This window comes from Nothobranchius furzeri, chromosome 6 (genome assembly GCF_043380555.1).
Source record: "Nothobranchius furzeri strain GRZ-AD chromosome 6, NfurGRZ-RIMD1, whole genome shotgun sequence".
In the NCBI taxonomy this organism is placed as follows: domain Eukaryota; kingdom Metazoa; phylum Chordata; class Actinopteri; order Cyprinodontiformes; family Nothobranchiidae; genus Nothobranchius; species Nothobranchius furzeri.
Window position 1 is genome coordinate 67,616,992 of NC_091746.1, and position 23,070 is coordinate 67,640,061.

A 23,070-nucleotide genomic window follows, 5' to 3' on the forward strand; every position below is an offset into this window, starting at 1 on the left:
GTAGCGTTGTGGTTTTATGCTCTTTTATGAAAGAGGAACCATGCTACGTATTAATTCGGAATATTAATTTTTAATAAATCAATAACCAAGTTTTATATTGTTCAGAAGACTCAAAGGTTGTTTTCATCGATAAACTGCCGATAATATCTGAGTGTCTGTGTTTCAGTTCAATGAGGAAACCAGTTTGACGATTAAAAGTTTTAATTCTTCAAATTAAACTAATGATTTTGAAAATTGACAAACAGGAAATAACAATCAACATTGGCAACTTTGTGGGACAATCTTTAACAGATGATATGCTGTTCTTGCTCAAATAGACCTTCTGATGAATTTATGAAGATTGAGAATGTTGTGAGTTGTGAGAGTGATATGATGTAATTATGAATGCGTGTGGGTGCAAAGTGTGGTGAGATGAGGTGAGATGGATGCGTGTGTGCATCTGATTTTGCTTCAGGAAGAAACAGGTGTCTGAGTGAAAAGTGATGGTTTGAATAAACTTAGGTTTAGTTGGAAAAAATGCATCCAAATGCTAAACACCGTGTGCTGTCTCACCGAACTCTTGTGGACCCTCTTTCGGATCCGGGCCATGGAGGATGTTGTGGTTCATCCAGATGACACTCAACGGCTGACAGGGAAGACGTAGGTGTCGAACGGAACCGGTCCAGAGTTGCCCTCGGTACACGTTGATGGTAAAGCTTTTTGTCGACGCGCTTTCTTAAGTTAATTCACTCAGAAATCAAAAGACTCGGTAATGAGTCTGCGTTAGAAGTCGCGATTCAGCTATTCTAACTGGCGTGGCAGAAACAGCGTGAGAGGGGGGGGATTGAGCCCATGGGCTCCGTTCCCCGTTAGCGGTTGTTCACACATCCTCTCTCTTTCGTTGTCAAGCACGAACTGCAATCATAAGACTGAAACTTACCAAAAACCTTTCTCTTCTCAAAGCAAACGTGTGCGTCATCAAATGTGTCTGGAGTTTACTGTGGGAAGATGTGTGTGGGTGTGTGTGAATGTTTGTGTGCTTGAGTGTGTGTGAAGGTCAGTACCAAACATTCTCAACACTATTTAAGAATGGATTCATTAAATCTCTTATGATTAACCCAAAGCATAAGAACCATTCATTTGATCAAACACATTTATAATGAGCAAAATGGTAATGGTTACTTTAACATTAAAATCAAGAAAAAGAAGTTTAAACTTTATGTTTTGACTTGGTCTGGGTACAACTCATGGAAACACATCTTCTGGTAGACTGCAGGTGGCTGATGTTATGGTTTCCTCCCAGACTCGCTGGCGTTCAGGTCTTAATCTGTGGGTGAAAGTTCTCAATGACCCAGCTTTGACCCAGCTGAGTCCAGCACCACCATTGTGCCAGAAAACCCATATTTCCTCACGTTACAGTGGTTTTCATGCATAGATATTTCTTCTGGCAAAATAAGAAAAACTTGCACCCAAGTTTCAAGTGGACCTGTTTGAAATAAAAGTATCACTTTTAGGAGATTTTTTTTGTCATATAGGGAGAGGAATTTGTCTCACTTCAAATGAGTGCTGAAGGAAAAACGAACAAAGCAGCGCGAGACAAAGAAAGCCAGTGGAACTGGGCTGATAGACACAACAAGACGCGTGCAGTGAGTCATTGTGCTTCTTTTGTTGTTTGGTTGGGAAAGAAAAAGTGCCATTGTAGAGGAGGTAGAGTTTCAGAACTGGCTGTAATCCAAAAAGTCTGCTGATGCTTAGCTGCCTCTTCAGATAGAAGTATAGAAGTAGAGCAACTCTGCACATCCAGCTTATATGTAACCCAACTCATCATTCTGCTCAAAGTTTGCATTAAAGTATCTCCTTCATAACAATTCTGACCTTCTCGTGTATCCAGTTTTGTACATTTTATGTTCCCATCTTTGTGAAATGATTTCAGACAAAGGAACATATCCTTGAAGAGAAAACATTAAGTTAGAGTTTTTTCAAGGCGATTTTATTCATGTGCTCAAGCATTTTTGTCAGTTGTCCAGATTTGCTTCATCCTTGTGTAAATCTGACTAAACAGAAAAAGTGCTGTGTCTTCTGGGAGCAGGAACCAGTGAGATGAACAAACATTGATGCAAAGCTGTTTAAAGTTATATTTGGAAATGGACTTTTGATGGATTACTGTACACACACACACACACACACACACACACACACACACACACACACACACACACGCACGCACGATCTTACCGGTTGGAGCCACTTATTTCCCCTTGATCAGCAGGGAAGAAAGAGCAGCTATTGGAAACTGGACGAAGGCCTCGTGACACTTTAAAAGTTTTCCCACCAAACTAATTCAACTGAAATCAGAGCGCGTTTTCAGCAGAAGCTCCAATGTCAAATGATTTGGTTCTAGAATTGAAAGACTCTTTGCTGGACCAAAGGAAAGGAGCTATCAGAAATAAGGATCTAAAGGTGTTTTCAAAGAGATCAACACCTGGTGCAATGTTATGAGCACTATGTAAAAAAAAAAGCATGTTAATTTCACTTTATTCTGCCTAACTGAGGACAACTTCAACACTTCACTTCAATGTGAATTACAATTCTAATTAGCAAAGAATAGCAAGAGTTGACTATTTTGCAAGTTGATGCAGTTCACCACTCTCTTAGTAAAAGAGGCCGTATGAGATGTTTTTCTGGAGCACGTCTTTTTGCCAAATTGCCTTAAATGCCTTTGTCTGTCATTGGCAACCAATAAACCTCATCAAATCACTGTGACTGACCCATTCTTATTGATTGGATGAGGTCAGCTCTTTTATTAAACCTGATCCATCCAAATGCTGCTGTGACCATATCTCCCCCTTCTAAACATATCCCTCTCAGTGGACGAATCACATGTTCTCAGCTTGGAGCAGCTGCACAAGAAGCAAAGACAAAGCTGGGCTGCCTAGTGTAACGAACGGAATGTTCTGTTTAAAAACTGCGTTGTTTTACGTGTTATGTTTAGAATCTGGTTCTGTTCTTGTTGGGAAATGCTCGTGGGTGACGGACCTGTTGTCTGTGAAGGCAGCCTGTCTTCTGTCGGCTGGTAGAGGTGTCAGAGAGTTGCCTCTGCAATATGTCTGCACATCGGCAGCCTGTGTTCACAACAGGGAGAAGAGAAAGTTATTGGGAGGATGTACGAGTCAGGTTGTAGAAGTTTTGACCTTTTTGTTCGTGGGGTTTTCCCAGGTTAGCGGCGGTGCTGAGCTTCTGTGATTTTGAGGTTAAGAATAAACCAACAGCCCCCCTTTTCACCATAAAAACGCCACACCTTGTTAGCTAGCATGAAAAAATTGTTACACAGTACAAAGATGTGTTCTTCTTTGTGGTTTGGCTTTTCCCTTCATGGGTCGCCACAGCAAACCGTCTGTCTTCATGTAATCCTAAGATGTTAGGTGCTATGGCAGAAATGTTGCAAAGGGTCAAAAACGTAAAACTACTCTCTGGAACAAGCATTGTGCGTTCAAGCATCACAGGGTAAGACCTTTGACTTATCTGTAGTCAAAAATAACTTGTTTGAATGACGCATGGACGTAATTTTCACTTTAGATGTGGGTGTACGGGGGGGGGGGGGGGGGGGGGGGTACAGTATGTTCTAATGGGAGACAGGCTTCAACACAAACGGTTGTTTTCCGCTTGGTCCTAGAGCTCAACCAGTGTCAGTTTAATGTAGCGTAATATTGTTTTTGGATGGTAAAAAGTGCAGGGGTCCAAACTTGACTTTGGAAAAAGTGGAGGGGGGGGGGGAGGGGCATGTCCCCCATGTTCCCCCCCAAAATTACGTCCACAATGACAAGTAAACATTTCAGATTCCACCATTAAAGACAAGACATAGGCCTGTATTCACAGTCATTGTTTTTAACTTTGATCAATAACATTATAACATTTGGCAATTTTTAATATCACCAGCTGATGTTCATGGATCCTGTTTTGACTTCTGTTTGCGGCATTGCTTACAAATGAAGATCAATAAAAACATGACTTTTATCCACATTTATAAACTAAACTAATGATGTTAAAACATCTGTTGGCAGAAAAAAAAATTGATCTTGCAGATAGTGTCTCCCTGCACCGTTACACATAATCAGACTGCAACACAGGGGGGACCAAACATTTCACTGGAAGAGGCACTTTAAGTGACATAATGACATAATTTTAGTAATAATATTATTACTATCATCACTACTACTTATAATAATAATAATAATAATAATAACTGTTTGTTGATTTAACACATTAATGCTAAATGTAATTTGCCTGTAGTGCTTTTTGAACCAACACATTTAAAAACACATCAAAATTTATTTCAAGTTGCTTTCAGTGTGACAACAAGATGCACGTGTGTGTGTGTCTGTGTGTGTGCGTGCGTGCGTGCGTGTGTGTGTGTGTGTGTGTGTGTGTGTGTGTGTGTGTGTGTGTGTGTGTGTGATTGTGTGTGTGTATGGTCTCACTTGTAAATCTGTTGCTGAGTGTAAGAGGAAGGCAAGGTCGTACCCTACTATCATCAAATAAAGTGAGTCCATCAGAATGACAGAGTACTGCACTGCATGATGGAGCAGAGTGTGTGTGTGTGTGTGTGTGTGTGTGTGTGTGTGTGTGTGTGTGTGTGTGTGTGTGTGTGTGTGTGTGTGTGTGTGTGTGTCCATCTATGCATGAATTAACAACTGGATGAAAGCGAGTGTTCCTACGTGTAAACAGCACGTAGGAGTGAGCACCTGTAGTTCTAGGAGCTTTAAGCAAACCAGGTCATGCGTGGCATCCGTTAAAAATGGATTAACACCCCGGCTCCGATTTGAGGTGATAACAAGTGGTTACTGATCCTGGCTGGTGTTGAGCTGCTTGAGATAATCTTTGAGCCTCATTAAGAGATCAGCGTTGTGTAGTCCAGCAGGAGCAGGTAGCAGGATTCTCACAGACTCCAGTGGCTTACTGTCTGCTGAGCTTAAATAAGGAATGAGCCATATGCTGCCACCTCATTAGCATCGTTTGACTTACTGCTGCAGACAGACTGCGAGATGAGCAGGTTACTTAGAAGAAGGAGGGAAACGAGAGAGCAGGTCTTACAGGAAACAAAGAAAAAGGTCTGATGAATCAGAACAAGGGAATAAATGCATTTCAAAAACACAACCTGGGAGCATGGGTGTTTCTTTCCAGTTCTCTGTGAGGCATACATGTAATATAGCCTATAAGACAATCTTTTACGTCTGTTGTGTTGGCAATAATAAAAGCAGGTGTCCCTTGGGGAGACTTGAAGATAATGGAGCGATCTCAAGTGGCTCTAGATTTAGATACCAATCAGCACAATTATAGCATCAGTCAATCATGGCCTTTAGGAGTGGCTTTTGTGATGTGCCAGCTTGTGCACGTCTAAAACAGCATCCAACGTCATCGAAGATCAGCCGTCAGATGCAGCACACTTTCCACATGAAAGATGTATCCTTCATTAGGAAGACGCTCGCTAATTCTGCTCGGGTTTCTTCAGAAATGTCACAAAAACTCCGGGACCTTAAGTGATCTTTAAAAAAGCAATACGATCAAAGGCGCTTTTCTATAATAATGCCTCGCTTGAGTCCAAATCCAGCAGATTTTAACAAACTTAGAGCAGCCACCCACAGATGCCACCATTTTTAAACTTCACAAGACAGGGATTAGCTTCCAAAACTCATGTAAGCTCGGAATAAATCTATACACTGAACAATAACCCTCCCAGGGGTATCTTTGTCACCCCATTCATGCAATAAATTACTCATTACCAGATTCCTTCACAGTCGTGCCTCATCATTAGTTTGTAATGAATAGTTGAATTTGTAAAAGAACTGCTTCCCACAGTGATAAGGAAAGGGGGAGATAGCAGTTCACAACACTTATCTGGTGAATTCCCAAACCAGGATTTTATGGTTGAAGTAGCTTCAAGGTCTAAGGAACGTGTTTTAAACTGAACGGTTGAGCTGATTTAGCGGGAAATGAATGGTGTACACAAAAGGAATATAAATGTTTGATTGTAGAAATAAAGATAGAAAATTACCTAAAAATTAGAGATGCTCAAAATTGTTTTTTTAAATGATATCCAGTATTGTCTAATTGTTCATTTCTGATACCGATATAAACCAGTACAGATATATGTGGGATCCCGTCAAGTTTAATGTGTCTCCAACAGCAGCTGAATGACATTCTCCTTGAAATAACCCCCACAAACGCGCAGTGACGCCTTTAGGCCACAGATAATTATTAAGTTCATGGTGGGAAAAGGTTTGATTGATAAGTCGATATATAGTACAAGTGAATTAATAATAAAACGGTTCTAAAGGTTTAGGTTTTTAAAACTGTTCAAAGTCAGACAGTGCTGTCACAAATACTCTTTGTTATATTGGCTGTGAGAAACGTGACAGAGTGAGCGCTCTCAACTCCGACCTGTCACTGACATAGTTTTCTCCACTCCTCGTTATGTGATCGTGCCGTGGAGAACATTTGTCTTTGTAAAGCCCCTTTTTACAAAACACACCGTGCCAGCAAATTAGCGTAACATTACCACAATAGTGAGTGCGTTTACATGCAGCCAGTAACCCTTTTAAAACCCGAATATTCACAATAACCCGGTTCCGCAGGTCCTTGTAAACACCGCCAGAAACCCGGATATGCTCATAACCGGGTTTTTAAAAACCCGGTTACTACACCTGGGGTAACCCTTTTCTAACCCGAATGTTTGGTCGTGTAAACGCATACCGGGATATCCCCATCAAAGCGTGTGTTCTGCGCATGCTCTGTTCGCAAGGAATCTTGGTCTTTTGAGTAGCGAGACGTCTTGTATGCGCCAGAACACTGGAAGTAAACAACAAGTTGGGAGCAACATGGCGAGTCGCGGCACAGCACCACACTTTGAGTGACGAGGAAACTAAAGCACAAACAAACGCGGTCGCTATCTCTTCCGAACTGGGAAACATGTTGTTGTTTTGACGGATACCGGAACAAGAAGAACTGAACATGATGCATATTGCGTCTGGACGTAGTCCATACGTCCTGACGCTACCCCAATGTCCGCATTTACATCGGGTTATGCAAGTTAGAGGTAACTCTTTCTATTTATGCTTGTAAACGGGTTATTCTGATCAACTCAGAAACCCGGATACCGACCTTAACCCGATCATAACCCGGATATTGGCTGCATGTAAACGTACTCAGTGTGTCTTATAAACGTGCCACGCTGACATGGCAATGTGCAAATGCAGCGTCATTCATTTTGCTTCACTTGGCAGTAATATTGGAGTAATTTCTGGTCATAGAAACGGCAATTGGTGTAACAGAGGGGGGTGTCGTTGTCACGTGGGGAGTTGCTGCCAAGCTCCGGCCAGCAACTATTTTGAAAATGTAAGTAAAAACAGGTTGGAAGTTTTGCTTTTGTGAGCAGAATGAGCTGAGATGATAGTTTGGAGCAATGCTGAGCTCCTACAGCTTTTCTCTATTAGTGGTGGAGGTCAGATCACCAGCGACTGCACAGCGACTGTGGAGGACAGACACCTTTAGGAGCGGCTTGTTAAAATGCCTAATGAGCGCAATAAAAGCAAGTTATGTCCATGATAAACGGATGTCCGCAGCAGTGCAGAGACCACCCCCACACCCCCTTTAAGCTGCCATCGCATAATGTTTAGTGAAAAGGACACGACTGTGCAACATTACCACCACGGTCAGACTTATGAATGACTTAATGCTCCCTGATGCTGCTTCAGCATTGCAGCTGAATGACAGCACTGTTTTGTAAAAATGTCTTAAATATTGATTTCTTTAGGGAACGTTTGGCCGTGTGTTAAAGTTAGTTAGTTGGTAAAATGTAAGCAAATTGAACGTACACATGCTAAGCTAGGCTAATTGCTAAGCGCAACGTTAAGACGTCTGTACTTGTCAGTATTGTATATTTTTTTCTGTTTCTGTAATTGTCATTACGGTAATAAAACATTTATAAAGACTTTCATTTAAGAAAAGCAAGCCTTGGGTGAAGATTCTTGTGCTTGTTGGGTTGTTTGCTGGCTAGCTACACGCAGCTATGTTAGGGACAAATGTCCTCTAAATACAGGGCAAAATATCTCAACATACAGTATTGGATCTGTCACATTTTTGCATTTTGAGAGAGAGGAGATGAAGCTGAAGAGTTTGTGTAATAAGTGCAAAGTTGAGTCAGCGCAGCAGTAAAAACCTATTTTCCCGTATAAAATTTTAAGGCCAATCTCAGCCGATATTATTAGTCGACCGATAATATGGAACATCCCTAATAATAATTAAAGCCACTTAACCATTCTGATACCGAACACCTTAAATGACACTACATTGTTTGAAAATGCTGAATCTATCTCTGACAAAACAAAAAACTTCTTTTTGTTGGATTTTAGGGTTTATTTGAGGCAAATGGTAGAGAAAATACACATGGTTATTATAAAGATTTTACATGTCCAGCTTTAATGAGGCCAACCCAAAGTCCTGATGGCTGCAAGCTACATGAAGTATTTGGCATAAGTCATTTATGAATGGAAATTATGCCTGGGAATTAAATGAAACTACTGACAGACAAAATGCAGGAGAGTCTGCAGGAGAGGAATATTTTAGCATGATAATAAACTCTGCAACAATAAAAAAGCATTTATATTCATAAAGACCTGTTGGTTGTTTATTATTGTCCCTGAAAGGAGAATTGTCTGTGTTTTAAAGCATTTATTTGGATTTTTAAATGTGCCACTTACTGAAAAGCCCACATCATGTGTTTTAGTGAGTATTTTATATTAACAAAGAAAAACATTAAACTTTAACTATTCATTGTAAGATAATTAAGATAAATGTTTCTTTAAAGCTCCAATTGTTTTTGTCTTTGTTTTCATAAAGCAAAACAACAGTAATAGTTTATACCTGAGTAAGTTTCATATGTGATATACTTGTTTGATATTATTGTTCTTAAAATCTCTCTCTCTCTCTCTCTCTCTCTCTCTCTCTCTCTCTCTCTCTCTCTCTCTCTCTCTCTCTCTCTCTCTCTCTCTCTCTCTCTCTCTCTCTCTCTCTCTCTCTCTCTCTCTCTCTCTCTCTCTCTCTCTCTCTCTCTCTCTCTCTCTCTCTCTCTCTCTCTCTCTCTCTCTCTCTCTCTCTCTCTCTCTTTTATATATATATATATATATATATATATATATATATATATAATATGCACACATATATATGTATATATATATATATATATATATATATATATATATATATATAACACAAAAAAAGTTATTAAGTGCTGTAAAGCTCATGTGGGTTGATCTAACTGTGTTACAAACATCATTTTAGAACTTTAGGGAAGTGTACATTAATAATAGTGAAAAACATATTTTTGTAAGGCCTATAAGTATAATCTGGAATTTATGATTGTCACAAGCAGCAGGAAATGGTGTAAGTATCTAGTCTAGAGCGACAGAGAGACAGAAGGAGAAGCAAAAATGAGTTAGGTCTGCATGTCGGTCTAGCCATGCTCCAGCCTCAGCAGGTCTGGGCCGAGCAGTCTTGTGTTATGCCAGTCACAGCGCTCCAGATGATGTGACGATGGGCGAGATGATGAAGTGACGAGAAGCAACTAAAATGGCAGCGGCTTGCTTGAAACGAAATCATTACCAGCTATTCAGTCTTACGGCATCAAACACTTCAGGCTGAAGTGGTTGTTTCTCTGTATGTCAGCTATTTGTTTTATTTAATTATTTAACTTATATTTTTCAGGAGGATACACTGCTTGAGATGCTACGTCTCATTTTCAAGCAGGTCCTCCTACAGTACAAAGAAAGAGTAAGATAGCAGATTTGATAGAGCTAACAGACCATAATAAACGAAAAATTACATATAAAAAAAATAAATAAAAAATGCTGCAGTATCATATATAAACACAAAATACAATTACATACAACTCAATGTACAAAATGTGGCAGGTAATAAGCAGCATTGCAGTGAACTTGAGTAAAGATACAACATTAAACAGTCGAAACAAAGCACTTGCAAGTCGGTCTCACTATTTAGTCCCTAAAACATACAAATAAATAACAACTCAGATGATTTATTAGACGTTTTCTTTCATTTAAAATGTTAAAGCAGGAAAAAATAGGCAGGATTTGGAGTCTCACTCATTAAAATTCATGTTATGCTAACTTCTTGTTGATTGGCTAACAGCAATGCAGCTCTTGCTCTGCCTCCATTCACTCTTCTTTCTTGTGTTAAAAATGCAACGTTAATGTTTTATCTCCACCAACTCAAGTTAGAGTTGGTAACTCTGCTCTCTGCTGGTCACTAAACCAATAACAGCCGTCTGCAGTCGCATCCCAAAGTGGGCGAGGCCATGAATGCAAATGTGACGTAGAAAAGACAGGCTTTATCTGAAACGTGCCTCTATTTTTTATTATTATCTGCGGCTAATGCAGGCGATGGGGTAGAAGTAAGTTGCAGGTCCAGCCAGTCATCTTGTGTGACGTCATCGACAGGACCCCGAGCTGGCCAGAAGGAAACATGGCGTCTAATATGGCGTCTCCAAAGCGCCCCATATTCTTTACGCCCAGTTTTTATGGTTATATTTTATGAAGTCGTCATTATTTTTCAACAACTGGACACCATTGTATTCATTTTCAACAATGTTTGGATGGATATTTCACGAAATTAACGGTAAAAAACTACTCATTGTGTCTTTAACTCTTCTCTGCTGAAACAGAACGCCTACGTGGTCAACGACACGAGATTTAAAAATACATGTATTTTTTGATCGTTTTTCATAGATCCAAACATATTTTTATTCAAGGCAAATACCTCGCTAGTTCCTCTCAGAGTTGATGAAATTACCAGGAGGTGACACTATTTTTAATGAAGAGAAGACAAGAGAAAAAAAAAGCTGTAAGAGAAAATTGTTTGATATTACTCTGCTGCTATAATCAGGCTCTGATGGCTGTCGGACCACAGAGGTAGGAGCGATCTGGGCCAAAAGGACATAAAAGAAAAGAGATGTCATTACTCTGCTCCACACCTCTGGGATGATAAAAGCACTCACTCCGCTCCCTCTGCATGTGTGCGTTTAGCATTATTCAGCAGTCTGAGACCCCTCAACTAAACACCCAAGTCAAAAAGCAAACATGAATCCAGCTAGATCCTAAATATGTCCTCACATGTGCTCACGGCTTCTGTTGTCGGACAGTAAAATGAAAAGCCGAACATTTACTACCTCTTACCGTGTAATACTTTTGGCAAGAGGTCTACACGTTTCAGTTAAGAGAGATTTCAAATGCCATTTGAATAAAGCCTCATGGGTCAGAGTAATGTCTTCTATTATTACTATTTTATTTGTTAAAAGGAAGAGACTAAAAATGGTCCCGCCATTAATCATGAATGAGAGCAGATATATCAGAGAGCAGTGTGGGTTTGCTTTTATCAGAGGCACTGCAATCACAAATATTCTATTCAGCCAGGAGCAGAAATGTAAAAGTTTCAGATTGAATGTACGATTGTGAGCGTGTTCCATTCCTCCCTCGGAGGCCCGGAGTGCCTTTTGAGCACTTCAGAGTGTACGGTATAGGCGTTCCTCTATCTCTGTGGTTCATGGGGTCTTCAATATTTTATCTGGTAATTTATGGTTAGGAAAAATAAAATAAAGTAAATTCATGATGGATGTTGCTGCAGTGGCGTCTTGCCAGTAAATATTTTTGCCACAGTCTAATTTTAGATAAGATGATCAAAACACTCATTTTTTTAACCATGTTTTGGTTCAGAGGACTGATTTATTCAGATATACTTATTTATTTTATTTCCATAAAATTAAAAAGCCTTATTTATGTTGGGAGAAAGAGTTGTAGTGCTGGAAGAGAACACGAGCTGTGTACACCACTGGTAGCATTATCACAGGTGGTGTCCGACATGTCCTTTAGGATATTAGTGCCATTAGAGCCGGGTTCAGGTTGGGTGGGGAGAGGTCACACAGCTGTGAGAGGCCTGCTGCTGTAGCATTTAGCAGTTTTATTTTTTTCTTCACTCTGCTATATGACCAGACTCACAAATAGGTTCCTCTGTCCCAGAGGCGGCACCTGTGACAGCATACAAAGAACCAAATGGACAAAATCAGTGGTCCAATTGGTGCATTTATGTTTTTTGTTATACGTGTCACAAGTTCATTTTTCACATTAGCGTGTAATATAAATTGAATGCCCTGTGAGTCGATCTCTGGAAAGAATCTCTGGCGCTCCTGTTTCAGGAGCTAGAAGTGAGCCAGGGCAGGTGACCCTAACCCACCTCACGTCTGACTAACAGCAATGCGACTCTATCACTGACTCAGTTTGCTCTGCTATGTTGATGTTTTACCGCCACAAATAACACAAGCCTGAAGGAGTTCTGCTCTTTTGTTGAGTTGCTATTGCTAACAGTTAGCTTCTGCTAACTAAGGCATACTCGGCTGTCTCCTGTATGCTAAATCAACAGCAGCCCTCCCCGTAGCAAGCTAAAATGGGTGAGTCCATAATTGCCATTTTTCCGTGTGATGTGGAATTGACTGGTTTCTGTAATCCATGTGTTTCCTTGTCTTATTTTCAATCAGCGGCTACTGCAGAAAAGAGGGGTTGACTATTTTCACATTTAGCCTGCATGGTAAACTCAAAGAAACTGATCATATTTAAAAAATAACAAGTGAAAACATTATTTAACATTATTAAAACATTAAATATACATTTTAGACTTATCGGCTTGCGGCGCGCTGTGCCAGAGCGTCGGTATCTGACGCCTGCAGTAAAACGGACATTTGACCAAATTGTGACCTTTACCCTCTTGCAATTTAATCTTCCCCTCACCCCCATCCGAACCGTAACCAGCTTGCGCATGCAAAGCTTTGTTTCGCGTTTCATCGTTCCTCTCAAACACGCTTAACGGAAAATTTAGACTGGCATACTGGGTAGATGTAAGGGTGGGTGGGGGGAAGGTTAAATAGGAAGAGGGTCAAGGTCACAATTCAGTGAATTTTCTGTTTTATCGCAGGCATCAAAAAGCGACGCGCTGTGCCAGAGTGTCGCCTCCCGTCGTGCGTCGGAAAAAAACAGTTGGTCACCCATCGTCAGTTTTAGCTACTTCAGGTGTGTGATGTCATCAATGACTAGTCAAAGTCGACTAGATTTTCCTGACTTGACTGTCGACTTTAAAAAATTTTTGTCATGCAGCCCCTTCTATGCACTGTGTTCCACTGTACAAAGGACAGCTTCCATCTGGACGAGGCTAACTTCCAGTTGCCTCTGAAGGAACAGTAAAAGGAGAAACTAGTAAATACTACAAAGCTACACAAGCTAACATGGGGAAGACAAAAGACATTTTATAATAATGGATAAAGTTCATTGGTTGGTTTCTGTCGCACAGAAATGAAGCCACGTTTTCCAGTTTATAGGCTCTGAGTTTAATATTTTTAGAGCCACAGTCTGTGCACTTGGTGTTTGGGGCTGCATCCACACAAATAGTACATTTGTTGGTGTTAAATAGCTTATTGCTGGTAAATCTGTTATGTACCGTATTTTCCAGACTGTAAGCCGCTACTGTTTTCCCCACGCTTTGAACCGTGCGGCTTATAATGAGGTGCGGTTTTACTGAAGATTTTCCTTCACCTGAAGGGGGCGCTTTAACAGAAAGTGAAACAGGTGGAAGTCAAAAGTGGAAATCGAAGAAAGTGCTCATTTTAATTTAGCACATGCAAGCATCTGGCACGATGAAGATTTTGTTTTCAAATCCATACCCCCTCATCATGGTAACTACACGTATGAGTTCATATGATGCCGTATTTAAGTTGAAGGCCATCGATCTGGCAGTAAAGGAGGGAAACAGTGCTGCCGCATGGAAGCTTGGCATGAATGAATCCATGGTTCGGTGCTGGAGACAGCAGCGGGAAGAACTCATTCAAGCCAGCTTCACCCGGGGATGATGACAGCAACACGGACAGCGACACTGACATCACCACAGAAACGGTATGTGACGAAGCTCCTCTGAGGCTGTTCAGCTCCGACGCTGAAGAAGAGGACTTTAATGGCTTTAGTGCACAAGAGGAAGATGAAAGCGAATGACTTTTTCTGGTAGGCAAGTGTGTTTTATTGACTAACCAGTCATGTTTTGTGTGCAGTTTTTATTTTCTAATCATCCAGGGCTTATTAATGCCGTGTCAGCGCTGTTCTTTTCTTCTAAACATGCATGCAAATGACCGGTAATAACGTGTCAGTGCTGTTGTTATTTTATAACCATCCAGAAATATGAAGGCTATCAGTGCTCACCCATGTTTAAAATTCATTTTGTTGAATTAAAACAACAACGAAAAACCTCCGTGTAGCGTCTTTCTGTCTAATTATCTTATGTTATGGCCGTACATGTGCCAGAGACCTGCATGTGGCTGCTGCGCCGCGGCTTGTATTCGAGTGCGGCGTGTGTGTGGTCTTCCAGGCTGTACTGTGAGACCTCTTCAAATGGTCCAGAACGCAGCAGCGCGTCTGGTCTTCAATCAGCCAAAAAGAGCACACGTCTTCCCTCTGTTCATTGAGCTCCACTGGCTACCGCTAGCAGCACGCATCAAATTCAAATAGCTAACACTAGCATACAAAGCCCGAGATGGTACGGCTCCCATCTACCTGAATCCTCTTGCAGAGGCTTACGTCTCGGCCCGGCTGCTCCGGTCAACACAGGATCGTCAGCTAGCAGTGCCTACACCAGACTCAGGACAATCCAGACTTTTCTCGTGCATCGTTCCACAAATGTGGAATGACCTACCAAGCACTACCAGAACAGGGGCTTCCTGTTCAATTTTCGAGAAACTCCTGAAGACCCTGCTCTTCAGAGAGCATCTTCTCAACTAGCACCTTCCCTGCACCCCCCCCCCCCCCCATCCACTCCTTGTTCCCTACTCTCCATGACTGATGTCAATGTTGTTGTTATTGTTGTTGTTAGCCTCAAGGGCAATATGCCGATTATCACTTGTAAGTCGCTTTGGACAAAAGCATCTGCTGAATACATAAACATAAACAAAAACATATAAAACCTTTTTTTTTTTGTTGGTGCGGCTTATATTTAGGTGCGCTCTATAGTCCGGAAATTACGGTACATTAATATTTGAACATGTAACAGCAAGGCAAGAACTAGGAGGGAAGTGAAAGTTTAGGAAAAATAAAAGTTTGTCCTTTAGTCATGAAAAAGCTCCATTTGTTTTACATGGAGAGAGCCGGACTTAAAACATATAATGCAGCCAGCCACAAGGGGCCACTTGTTTATTTTTAACCCAGTTGCAGCACCCATTATGTGTTCATATATATATGAAGAGGACATAGGATGGAAAAAGATGAACATTCATTATTCTTGTTACCAAGGCAATAGACGTGATGCAGTTTTTTCTTAATTTGCACCTTGTTACACTCTGTAAACTGTAAATTATTACTGAATGTCATTAAACTGTGACAGAAATGGAGTTATTTTTAAGGCACTGACATTTCTTGCACAACTCTTTTCAACAAGTCTGCAATCTGAATGGAATGGAGAAAAAGGCAAATTTATCCCAACAGGGTTTTCTCAGCTAAACTAATTACACATAAGATCTCATTTGTAGTAGAAGACCATTTTAATTACCGATAAAAAAGAAGCTTATGAAACATTAATTTTTCATTTAACTCGTGGTTTAGTAAGTTGACTTTTGAAAGTTTTAAGCCTATTTGCCGACCCAGTGTTAATGTCTCTATAATTTTAAGGTTTGATTACTGTAACAAGAACTTGTCTAAAACCCTGAAGATGTCCGTTTTCCCTCATTAGCCCGTCCTCCTTTTTGGCTGTTTTGTTTTTCTTGAATGCAGAAAATAATTATCATTTTTATGGGATTTCTTTTCTGAAGTTGATTATTTTACAAGTCCAGCTGATTTCGGTTTAGACCTGTTAATATCCCAAATACAGATGACTGAAGCAAAAGGTTGGAAAGATGTGAACAAACACCAGTTAATTCTCCATTTTTACTTCAGTGGAGACCTGATGGGAAAAATAAAGGATTTATTGTAGTTTTCACTTTAACATGAAATTAATTAACATTGTTTGTCATGATAAATGTAAGTGATAAAAGTGAGTTGCTTTATTTACTATTCCCATACGTTGTACTATATGCCTGCCTAATATTAGATCTGTATAACTTGTTGACATAACACTCCCATTACAGGTGCAATGATGAATTTATTATAAATCAATGCAACACAGGTATTAGGTACGATTACTGGCAACCATGTAAATATGTGAGTGACAGGCAATCACCACTCTCAAATAGAAGTGAATTAATTCTTTTTAATTGCTATTTGTGCAATGTTAAAGATAAAGCTCAGTAAGGATATGATCCAAAGCCCTCCACAAAACTCCCTTGCCTTTACTTCTAAACCATAAAGCATTAAGTCTTACTTTGTCATCCTCCTCTCCACCTTGGATGTTTAACATTAAATCTGTTGATTTGTATCTTGTGGTTCCACCTTAATTGTTTGGCTTTAATTTGCTTTTCTTTTGAATTGTTTTTAAGATCTGTGTGAGTACTTCTGCCTGTGTTGTTTTTTTTAATGCCCAGCACTTTGGTTGGTTGTTAAATCCCAAGGCGTTCCCTGGTCCAGCCGAGAGACAAAGTCGTTTCAGTGTGTCCTGGGTCTTCCCTTGGGTCTCCTCCCAGTTGGACGTGCCCAGAAAACCTCACCAGGGAGGCGTCCAGGGGGCATCCTAACTAGATGCCTGAGCCACTTCATCTGGCTCCTCTTGATGTGGGGGAGCAGCAGGTCTACTCTGAGGCCCTCCTGGATGACCGAGCTTCTCACCCTATTTCCAAGGGAGAGCCCAGACACCCTGCATAGAAAACTAATTTTGACCGCTTGTATCCATGGTCTCATTCTTTTGATTACTACCCAATGCTCGTGACCATAGGCAAGGGTAGGAACGTAGATCAACCGGCTCAGCTCTTTCTTCACCACAACAGACCGGTACAACACCCGCATCACTGCAGACTCAGCACCAATTCACCTGTCAAGCTCATGCTCCATCTTTCAATCACTCATGAACAAAAGCCAAGATACTGAACCTCCTCCACTTGAAGCAGGACCTCATCCCTGACCAGGAGAAGGCCTTCTACCCTTTTGCAATTCAAGACCATGGTCTCTAACTTAGAGGAGCTGATTCTTGGTTGTTAAACGTGCTCTATAAGTAATGGTATGGTAAACCGAAGCAAGGAAAACCTGAAGACCTGCTTGTTTCTTTCAAGTAAAGGAAAATCTCCATTGTTGATCATTTGAGATGGTTTGAAGGGGATGTGCAAAACGCCAACATTTGTTGGTGTACAACATGGTACACAACCTAGTGTGTTTTGTAACTGATTGAATGTAACAACAGATGTTTCATGAACACCACATTTGTAAAAACATCAAAGAAAAAAAGACACGTAGCCTAAAACTTTGATATTTAGCTAACCCCGACTTAAAGCCTAATGCTTTTTCAATACATCTGCTGTGATTTGTAGTATGATTGAATAAATTTTCAGTGGAAATAAAAGTTTTCGAGCCTGTTTCAAGGGGTAGAAGTTATTCGGGGGACTGGGGATCAGAAAGCAACAGGATGACAAGTCTTACTCATTAATATTCATAATGTCCAAGATCTCGCCTTTGGTTGGCTAACAGCGACGCAACTTTTCCACTCTCCCACTCTTATCTTAAGAAAAAAAATACAACATTTATATTTTATCTTGCCAAATACCACAAGTTCTACCATGTTGTGTAGTTGCTAATTGTTAGCTTCTGCTAGGCGAGACACGCTCTGCTCTCTCCTGGCTTCTAAATCGCCATGTGGCATAGAAGAGATGGTCTTTTTCTGACATAATTGTTTCCATCTAATTCCTTTCTGCAGCTAATGCAGCTGATCTGTGTTAAAGAACACTTTCATGTTCAGCATGCCCGTGCATCTCAGTGGCCGATCATTTGTCAAAAACAAATACTACACGGTTTCTCAGTGAACGAGGTTCAACAACATTCCAAAACATTGATGACCAATCAGACTTTTTGTTTTTGAGCATCCACTAGGCGTGCATCTACTCTGTTCATTTTGTTTACCATTAGATTTTGCCACAGCTCGAACCACCCCTTTCCCTGCACCATCTTAATGCTGTTCAGGGTCATTGGGAGTTGGACCTAATCTCCAGCCGTCGTTGGGTGAGAGGTGTGCATGCACTGGATAGATCACATGTGCATCACAGGGTCACACTGGGATACACAACCATACACCAGAGTACCAGAGACAACCCACGCTTATAAACTCAGATTTAGTTTACCTTACTTTTTTTTTTTACTTCTTATAAGTTATGAATACTTACTTTAAATTATCATGTTTTACTTTAAAATATGTACCAGTAACTTGTTTGGACACATAATCCAGGGCTATAGCTGTGTTGCTGGAGCCTTGAAGGCACCTTGATTTCTTGGCTTGCACACTCAAGTGTTTAGGCGTCTTAGCAGACTTCTACCTGTGCTAACCCAGATTCTCTTATTCCATAAACCCAAAGAGGAAAACCAGATTTTCTGTTTGAATCATGTTTCTGTAATCAGATCACCGCTGGAAATAATCTTAAGTACATGTAAATGCAGGATGTTGGGTTTGCGTGTGTGTGTGTGTGTGTGTGTGTGTGTGTGTGTGTGTGTGTGTGTGTGTGTGTGTCTGAGAGGAAGGAAGAAGAAACTGTTTTTCCTTCTGCTTTCATTTGCTGCTGCTCCTGTGTTCGGAGCACATCTGTCTTTCTGATAGGATTATAAAATGTGCAACAACAGATGTTTGCAGTCCTCTTTGAAGATAGCAATTGTGCAGAGTACTGTGAATTTATGAGGGCTTTCATCAGGCAGCGTTGAATTTGTCACCATATCATCAATACTCTCAGAAACATAATGAAATTGCGAGCATTTCGCCCGCTAGTCTTCGCTGATCCATCCCCTTCTTAGAGCTGATTTTATTTGCCAAAAAGCTTGTTTTATTTATTCATTTTAGACTCATTCTTTATGGCTTTTGTAAATCAGTGGGATGTTTTTATGGGTGCTTGCTTACAGCACAGTCGGTCATGTTTGAAAGTGTTTCCAATGAAGCTTTCATGTTTAAACACACGCAAAAACACTGAGAAGCAGAAATCGGCTGATATGGGTTTTCTATGTCTCGTGTCGAGGTCACAGTCATCCTGCTGATTGTTTTGGGGGACAATTTTCATGGCCGATATCTACGTTTTTTTTTCTGCTAAAACAGAGAATGTACACCCCTCGATCTTTAAGCGCAGCATAAAAATCAGACATCTTAACTAACGTTATCAAACAAATCAGTGATCAAGTATTAAATATTCAAACCAATACGTAAAAAAATGTTAGTGTAAAATCAAGTTTTAGAGCCTTAATATGCAGTTCAGAGACGTAAAAAAAAAGACATTTTAGTTCTGATGCCGCACCGGGCTGCCCGGAGATGTGCCTGACGTAAAGGCACACTTAGCAGTTTTAACTTGCTCGTAGCACCCCCTAGTGTCCGTTTGGATGAACCAAAAGTAAGTTATCTGCTCGCTGTGTATTCGCTTCTTAACACTTTAATCTAACAGCTGAAATGTCTCCTCAGCCTTCCTTAGTGTCTACAGGAGTGGTTCATCACTAAATTAAACAAATCGGCTGTGTTCGTGATCTAAAACATGCAGGAAACCTGCTGGCAACAGACAGCAGCACCATATATGCCAGCTTTTTTTTTCAAGCAACCCGCCACTCTGAAGTAGCAAGTGCAATATACTGGCCACATAGGGTGTCTGAGTGGCATTTCATTAACCCTACAAAGGGCCATTTTAGCACATATTGGCTCAAGAAAATAATTTAAAATATGAAAAGGTTACATGGTATGCATTTAAAATGGCTCAACGACAGAGGCATATCAGCTGATGCCGATTTACAAAAAAGGATAGTTATCGGCTCTAATCATTGCAAGAAGTTATTACAGTTTACAAAAAATGGCAACAACATTCCATCTCAAGGAAACGAGCATAATTTGGTCACAATTCTTCATGATTGTGTATCTGTGAATGTATTCCAGGATGAACTAGTTAATATTTAATGTTGTTTTTCTGTTTGGGGGGCGGGGGGCTTGATTGAACACCTAAAGTCACATTTGCAAAATGAATTTTAAAGCGCATCAGTCAGATTTCACCTCCTCAGCCTTACAGTTGTTTCTGTTTGTAATTTGCTTTTCCTCTTGCGGCAGATGACCTTAATCACTGTGTGAAGACGTTATCAGTTTTGTTTTAGTAGCCGGTGTAGAGTATCATCAAGTGACATCTGTTGCCAGTGTGCCAAACATACGAACATAGTGTGCTCACAGCGCGTGTATGCCAGGAGCTAACAAGCTATTGGCACACTTCCTGTTTTCCACCCAGTGACATGCCAGATTGTAAATCTCCCAGAATCAGCTTTGGAGTGCTTGTGTTGATTCTTTTCCTGTGTTCTCTCTGTCAGTCAGGGTGTCCGTCTGTGCAGGCTGCAGGCTCCCTGTAGTTGACAGAAAGCCTGTTGAAGAGCTTAAGGCTGCTTGTTAAGTAGCCTTCATCTACCGCAGAGATTACAGGCAGCTTAATGTGACCGTTCCAGTGCTGCAGTCCCCCTGAGAAAGCGTTGGGTAAGATGGCGTTAAGGATTTTGGATTTGCGTGTTAGCAGCCGTTGGTCATTACGGTCTGTGCTCAAATGATTCACCAGATGCTTGTCGTATTCAAAATGCAATTTGGTATTTTAAATTAGTTTAGTGCACATGATACATTTGTGCATTTTTATTATATCTTCTGAAAATTTTATTTTATTTTTTTTCTGAGCTGACAATCTGTGAGGGGTGGTAGCTTTTGCCCAGACCTCTTTTCTTCTTTCTCCTGCAAAACAGTCACATCTTGACTGAGCAGGCCCAGCACAAGGGACGTTTTACTGTCCCCTGATCTGGTTTATGAAGACTTGCTGACACATACTCTTTGACAAAACTTGTTAAAGCAACACCTACTCCTCACAAAGACACTTTATGTCATTTGAACGGCCCTCGCTTCAATTCTGCAGCATGTAATAGCATCTGAAGAAGAAAAGAAAAAGGCTCCTCAGACCTAATTTGGTTAGAAGTAGAGAAACTATCTACTCTGATGTTGGTTTTGTCAAAGATGCTGGTGGAAAATTAAACTGCACTGATATACTTTCATATCATTTGCATAATTCACTAATGTGCAACGTAAAAGAAAGTGTTATCTACATGAATTGCAAAGAATTCACTTTGGTTGGTGATTTTAATTAGAATATTTGATACTCCTTTTAAAAAACTTTCCGCTGCTGGTTGTGGCCCCCCGGGGCGATCCTCTGTGCCTCTCGAGGGGGGCGGGGGCCTTTCTGGTTGCAGTCTCCTTGGGGTTCCTGTGTTCTGGGGCAGGGCCTGGATCTCTGGGACTTGGAGCTCCCCCCGTCTCCTGCGCATCTTTGGGGGGCGGAACACAGGTCTTAAGACTATGGTGGGCACTTAATGCACTGTGATTTATTATCGTGATTCTTCATTTAAACAATGTTGATTATATATTTCTTCATCAAGTTGACGCAGTGATAGCTAGATCTTGTTGTATTGTTGTTGTGTCCCTTGTTTTTGTCCTTTTGCTTTTTTGTTGTTGTCTTTTTCTGCAGGTCTAGAAGCAGACTCTTGTTCATTGTTTATTTTTGTGGACCCCCCCCCTCCTCTCTCCCCACCTTTTCTTTTCCTTTCTCTTTCACCTCTGTCTCCGTGTCTGGTCGGAATTACAAAGCATTCAAAAACAATAACAATAAAGTTTTAAGTATCAGGTGTGACATTAAAAGCAAACGCTTTGATGCTCCACCTGAGAGTAAATCTGTAAGGCTTGTCACCAGCATTCAGACATCAATTCTGCTTGCTTCACAGCCAGACAGGACACGGTAAAAAAAAAAAAAAAAAAAAAACTTTCCACAGCAAGAAAAAAGCTCAAATAATCTGATCAGATTTTAAAAACTATACTAATCTCAGCATTTTTATACACAATGGCTAAACAATTTGCAGCTTTACAGTCCATAAGGAAATATTACCCATTACAATGTTTGCTTGGTGTTTGCAGACTGCCTGTGAAGCCTAAATGCGTTTTGTCGAGGACGGAGATGTAGCGCTAAAAAACATGCACACATATATGTGCAATTAACATTCACATCATGCAATATAGTGGGCTGCAGAAATTAAATTTCATACAATAGCTTATCCCTTTGATGCGTTTTCTTAGCCGGAAAAATGTGCCACTGTGCAAATAGTCGAGCTAATTCTGAAAGGTTGCCTGTGAAAGATGGGTGGTTTGTGTTCTCGGATTAAGTAGATCAGCTTGTAAAAAAGGCTTCTGTATCCAAGAACTGCAGAAAAGAGATTAAGTAAAACATGTAATGTGGGAAAGACTGATGCTCATGAGGGACAAAATGAGAGCAAACAATAGTTGTCCCAGAATTTCTCTTCATATTTGCTGGAAATGTTGCAAAAAAGGGGTAAATATATCATTTTATATATATATATATATATATATATATATATATTGCTGTGTCTGTGTTTGTACCCTACGAGAGCAGAGACACATTTAGAAATGCTTCCAGTAGTCATAAATATCGACTTTGCTGCCCGTACAACAACACGGAACACCGGCTGTCATCACTATGGATCTCGGGTTTTGGATGTAATGTGTGCGAGTCCTCGCCTACCGTTTCAATAAACTGGCCACTCTGTCACGGTTGCAGCTCTCACCGTGTGTACAGCAGAGACATCATCTGCCCTGCAGGAATAGCTTCTGACCTTCACTAAAACTACTTTGATGTGAGGTACGGCCCTCCAGCCAGACATTGTGTGTATGAATTTGTCAGTTGGGATGTTGAGCCGCATCTCTGTGGAAACTCTTCGGCCGAGGCTCAATTAAGCAGATGCATCCGAGCCACCATAAGCGGAGCGACTACAAAAGTGCATGCCTAGGAGTTTTCTAACTCTAAGGCTTTGT

General features: G+C 40.7%; 2 protein-coding genes across 3 annotated transcripts in view; one reads left to right on the forward strand and one right to left on the reverse strand.

The window, feature by feature from the left end:
* Window positions 1-23,070, reverse strand: part of LOC139070257 (uncharacterized) — a 295,005-nt gene that overhangs the window by 122,576 nt on the left and 149,359 nt on the right. The gene's annotated exons all lie outside the window — the stretch shown is intronic.
* The window catches only part of fibcd1b (fibrinogen C domain containing 1b), a 226,432-nt gene that overhangs the window by 109,495 nt on the left and 93,867 nt on the right, over window positions 1-23,070 (forward strand). The window lies entirely within an intron of this gene.